General features: G+C 44.9%; 1 non-coding gene across 1 annotated transcript; it reads right to left on the minus strand.

The window, feature by feature from the left end:
* Nucleotides 1–108: 108 nt before the first annotated feature.
* LOC109777889 (uncharacterized) lies at nucleotides 109–2,345 on the minus strand. The gene is made up of 2 exons (XR_012203306.1): nucleotides 1,570–2,345; nucleotides 109–576 (listed from the first exon to the last, which is right to left on the minus strand). It is a non-coding gene; the product is annotated as an uncharacterized protein (transcript).
* Between the last annotated feature and the right edge of the window lie 3,655 nt (nucleotides 2,346–6,000).

Below are 6,000 nucleotides of genomic sequence, written 5' to 3' on the forward strand. Positions count from 1 at the left end.
TGGAATCAGTCCCTTTCATATAGCTATATAGTGAAGGCAGATATGGTGATAGTGTTCTCTGAGAGCGCACAACACCAGATTGGTACCAGGTGAATCAACAACACTATCAGAAAAAGAAACAAAGACTTTCAATCATAACCTGCACACCTCAAAGATTTGCAGTGGCATCTAGGTATTCAGATTATTATTATTTTGCCCCATACGCCTCTCAGAATTGCTAGCGGGGTTGTAACAGAACATAAAGGCAGAACGAGCTCAAAATGACTAAGAAACATGCGACGCCAAGACTCCAGGACAGACACAAAAGGGGAGATAACTACAGCCCAACGGACAGTGGCTGTGAAAAACTAATTATCATTGCTGCAACAGCATGTCAACAAGGTGACCACCAGCAATGCAGTCACTCCAGCATCTCGTCGTTGTCCCCAGATCTGTGAACTTCAGCTTCAGCTTCATCGATACACAACTGGCCATGCACAGAAGTCGCCTGCGCAGCCTCGTGAGCTCTCACAGAAATCTGCCGCAGACTCGCCGCACCAACCAGGAGATTGTCTTTGTCCCGATCATTCTGCATTCCTGCCCAAACACGAAGGAAAGCACACATGTAACAAATCAGCTCAACAGGGGCTGATATCAACTTATTATCAAAGCAGGGCTCTATTACGAGTTTTGCACAATGCCCACCACATGATAGTTAGGGCCTAACAGAATGTTCTTCGCTGCCCACCAGAAGTATCGTGTAAAACACACACGTCTATAAAGAAAACACCCGTAGCACGGCAAATAATGCTCCACATATAAACAACAGCAGAACAAATAAAAAATAAATGATTGATGCTCTTATTTTCATCACAAAATCAACAAGTGTAATCAGCAGTTCGTTTGCATTTTTCCATATTATCTTTTGTAGCAATGCCATTGTGCCAGATCAGCCATAACCACATTTTGATCTTGGACGTCGATAACTAGCGAACGTTAGGTAGGTGACCATGGCAAAACGAACATTTTTTGTGGCAAGATTAGTTGACACAAGGATGGCAAGTTTAGTTGGTAAGCATGGCAATTCCGCCCGTGTTATGTTGTTTGCCAGAAAATTGACATGCGTGTCAACTAATGTTGCCATAAAAAATGTTCGATTTGCCATATGCACGTCTCTGACATCAGGTACTTATCATTTCCGTTAATCTTAAGAGGAATCCTGGCCTTCCACAGATGCTTAAAGATCTGTCCAGCCCCGTACTCGATAAACTCCTCTAGGTATTGAGATGATTGTTCCAGATATATTTGAACAAGGCATTACTACAATACATTATGACTAGATCAATTTACCAGAAGAATACTGAACTTTGTAAACTCAACCAATCAATAGCATCCATTCGTGTATAGATGAGGAGCCAGGGCAAGCACCACTGAGATTGTTTCCACCATTAGAATGTTTGATTGATACGAAGTGGTAGTTATGATGAACATTGAGGAGAGTAATTTCGAACAAAATTACACCGCTTGTGACCGGTAATCAGATATTCAGATGAACATAAAACAGGGACGGCTGCAAGAAGAGTGACTCACTCAATCGATGGACATTCTTCAGTTCAGTTGCTGCCAACTTGTTCAGATGTAGTAGCGGCTTTCTAAGCCACCGGCTCCGGCTCCGACACGTCGGCGGACCTAGGGGGCATCTCGGAACGGCAGACCGGGCAGAATCGGCTACGGAGGAGCAAGTCGAAGATGCATCTCTGGTGGAAGGAGTGGGAACAGGGCATCGTCCTCAGCTTCTTGCCGCCGGCCACGAAACCCTCGAGGCACACCGCGCAGCCCTGCTCCCTCGTCTCGCCCACCTTCGGCGTCTCCATGGCCACCATGGCCTTCAAGGAGGCCGGATCGATGACGGCATATGCACCGTCGTCGTCCCACTCCCAGTGATCCCCGTTTAGGGCGGCCTTGGCCTCCGCGGCTCGCGTCCGCGCCTCCTCGTGCCTCAGTATGGAATCCCGGGACAGCCGGTGGCGAATTTCGGTCCACAAGGCCGGGCCGTCGACGCACCGCCCGTCGGCGAGGGAGTCGTGGTGGTTTTCCATTGCCGAATCTGCCCCTGCTGCTCTGCCCTTTCAAACCCTACTAGTCGAGAGACAGTCAGCCTCTTGATGACGACGTGGCCTGGATCTAGCACGCGCGAATCAATCTACCTATTCCGGGAGGCCGGCTCCGATGAAGAGACGGGCAAGGCGGCGGCGGCGAAGGTCGGAGTCGGTGCCCGCTGCCGCAGTCGGACGAGAGGAGGGGGAGTAATTTTGCCACGGAAAGGTTTTTTGTCACGGGAAGGTGTTTTGGGGAGCATCTGGCACGGGCGGTCAACCAGGGGGCCGTCGGGGGAGAGGGTCTCACATTAGGCGAGATCAATGTGATCGAATTTTTAAAAAAAATCTACACGTTCAAACATTCTTAAAGAAATTGTAGACACACATCAACGGTTGATGTTCAACCTTAAAAAGTTTCAACTCCTAATTCAACCTACATTGGCCCTGTTTGGATACTCTAACACAGTTAGAGTTAGAGTTATTTTCTAACCCACTCTAACTCAAATAAGCACCTCTCCACCGGGATAGTTGGGTTAGATGGAACTAACCCACTCTAACCCTACCTGTTTGGATACTTTTGGGTTATTTAAGCCTCCAACTAACCCAAACTAGCTCTAACCCCATGATTCAAACAGGGCCATTAATAGAAATAAAAAAGACAAGACTGGACATGAATAGTGTCAAAGTACTATTCACCCAAAGCTGCCACTATTCACATCTGAATTTGTCTTTTTTGAATCTCCAAATATACTTCGAGTTTTGAGCTGATTTTTTTTGGAGTTGTAGACATACCCCACATGAATGTTGTTAAATAATTTCAGATTTTTCCGAAATGTCTAAATATGAATTTTTAGGGTTGATCTCACAATCTCACCTAATGTGAGATCTCATACAAGTCTTCCCCCGGTCAACCAAACCTGGCCAAGTTGGCCGGCAGGGCCCCTTAACCCTGCTAGCATGTCACGGTCCACGGCGGCGGCCCAGTTATAAACAGGTCGTGTTGTGTCGGCATATGGAACCAACTAATTAGAGGGTTTCCCTAAAAAAACTAATTAGAGGGTGCCCTCTCAGAAAACCCAAAGGCATTTTTAACGGGATGGCAGCGCGTCACTTTATGCGTCATTCTGTTGTCACGTGTAGCGTGCCGGGTGTATCATCGGAATTTCCAAAAAATATACGCATTTCTTTTTTTAGACTTTTCAACTTTTGTTTGGTTTTCCTTAGGTTTCTGTGGATTTTTTCATGGAAGAAGTGTTTTTCCGTGAGAAACACAACTTATGTTTTCACCCGAAGCACTCAATTTGTGTTTCCGCAAAAAGGGAACAACGCATGTGTGCTTCCAAAAAAATTGAAAAGCAGGAATGTGCTTCTAGGTTTATTTTATTTTTTGGTTTTTGGTTTTCCCTTGATTTTCGATCTTTTCCCCCGTCTTTGTTCTTTTCAGTTTCAATTTTTTTCGGTTTTCTGATTTCTGTTTTTCCGTGACTTTTTTTTACAAAACCTTAATATCGGATCTAGTTTTGACTATCTCGATATGAGAAATCCAATGATGAAAACGGTTCATGATTTGAATGCATGGTTTAAGAGATACAACATTTCGAAAAAGAACGGATCTACGAAAAACATATAGTGCGTTGTGAGAGAAGGTGGGAATGGAGCTATGCAAGGGGTGCCGCTAACAAGTTATTCACACATCTTATATACCTAGGACATCCATCCTCACTATCATTTTTATCTTCACATGCAGCCTATCCACCTCAGCATTATTGCCACATTAGCGTTTTCTCTTTTTTTTCATTGAAATTGTGTGACTCATATTTTCTGCGGTATATATACGTAGCATTGTATCATTGAAGGAAATATGTCCTAAAGGCAATAATAAAGTTGTTATTTATATTTCCTTATATCATGATAAATGTTTATTATTCATGCTAAAATTGTATTAACTGGAAACTTAGTACATGTGTGGATATATAGAAAAACAAAGTGTCCCTAGTATGCCTCTACTTGACTAAGTTTCCTAACCATAGACATGTGTTGTCATTTGATGAACGGGATCACATCAATAGAAGAATGATGTGATGGCCAAGACCCATCCGTTAGCTTAGCATAATGATCGTTAAGTTTTATTGCTATTGTTTTCTTCATGACTTATACATATTCCTCTGACTATGAGATTATGCTACTCCCGAATACCGAAGGAACACCTTGTGTGCTATCAAACGTCACAACGTAACTGAGTGATTATAAAGATGCTCTACAGGTGTCTCCGAAGGTGTTTGTTGGGTTGGCATAGATCAAGATTAGGATTTGTCACTCCGAGTATCGGAGAGGTATCTCTGGGCCCTCTCGGTAATGCACATCACTATAAGCCTTGCAAGCAATGTGACTAATGAGTTAGTTACGGGATGATGCATTACGGAACGAGTAAAGAGACTTGCCTGTAACGAGATTGAACTAGGTATGATGATACCGACGATCGAATCTCGGGCAAGTAACATACCGATGATAAAGGGAATAACGTATGTTGTTATGCTGTTTGACCGATAAAGATCTTCGTAGAATATGTAGGAGCCAATATGAGCATCCAGGTTCCGCTATTGGTTATTGACTGGAGATGTGTCTCGGTCATGTCTACATAGTTCTCGAACCCGTAGGGTCCGCATGCTTAACGTTCGATGACGATTTGTATTATGAGTTATGTGATTTGATGACCGAAGTTTGTTCGGAGTCCCGGATGAGATCACGGACATGGCGAGGAGTCTCGAAATGGTCGAGAGGTAAAGATTCATATATTGGAAGGTTGCATTCGGACATCGGAATGGTTCCGAGTGATTCGGGCATTTTTCTTGGAGTACCGGGAGGTTACCGGAACCCCCCAGGGAAAGATATGGGCCTTATGGGCCATAGGAGGGAGGCTAACCAGCCCACATGGGGCTGGTGCGCCCCCCACAAGGGAGGAGGCTGAATTGGACTTGGGAAGGGGGCGTCACCCCCCTTTCCTTCTCCTACTCCCTCTCCTTCCCCTTTTCCCCCTCCGGTAGAAGGAAAAAAGGGTGGGGCCGAATCCTACTAGGACTGGAGTCCTAGTAGGACTCCCCTCTCGCTGGCGCGCCCCTTGTTGGCCGGCCTCCTCCTCCCCTCCTTTATATACGGGGGCAGGGGGCACCCCAAAGGCACAACAGACAATCTCTTAGCCGTGTGCGGTGCCCCCCTCCATAGTTTTACACCTCGGTCATATCGTCATAGTGCTTAGGTGAAGCCCTGCGCCGGTAACTTCATCATCACCGTCACCACGCCGTCATGCTGACAAAACTCGCTCTCGTCCTCAACTGGATCAAGAGTTCGAGGGACGTCAATGAGCTGAACGTGTGCAGATCGCGGAGGTGCCGTGCGTTCGGTACTTGGATCGGTTGGATCGCGAAGAAGTTCGACTACATCAACCGCGTTACTAAACGCTTCCACTTTCGGTCTACGAGGGTACGTGGAGACACTCTCCCCGCTCGTTGCTATGCTTCTCCTAGATAGATCTTGCGTGATTGTAGGAATTTTTTTGAATTACTAAGTTCCCCAACAATCATTACTATGATCAAATGTTTTAACTAAAAGTACACAACCTTTTTCCTACAGATTGTGCTCGGCCTCGATCTTAAAAAAGGAGAACTACGAGAATTCAATAAGGAAGAATCATTAAAAGAGTTAAAACCCCTTGTAAGAGAGAAAGAACTTTCAAAGAAAAAAACAGGTAAGTTAAGAATTAAAACTGGGTAGAAGTATACATACGAAATTCATTCTCCTTAAGCTTGCACATTTACATGAGATTTAATTCTTCAAACAACAATGATCTTTCACCCTCTTTGTCTTCAAACAACGCATATTATGAACCTCACAACACAGTTTCTTGCTACCTCTTGAGCATGCG

The sequence above is a fragment of the Aegilops tauschii genome, chromosome 1, assembly GCF_002575655.3.
Source record: "Aegilops tauschii subsp. strangulata cultivar AL8/78 chromosome 1, Aet v6.0, whole genome shotgun sequence".
NCBI lineage: Eukaryota > Viridiplantae > Streptophyta > Magnoliopsida > Poales > Poaceae > Aegilops > Aegilops tauschii.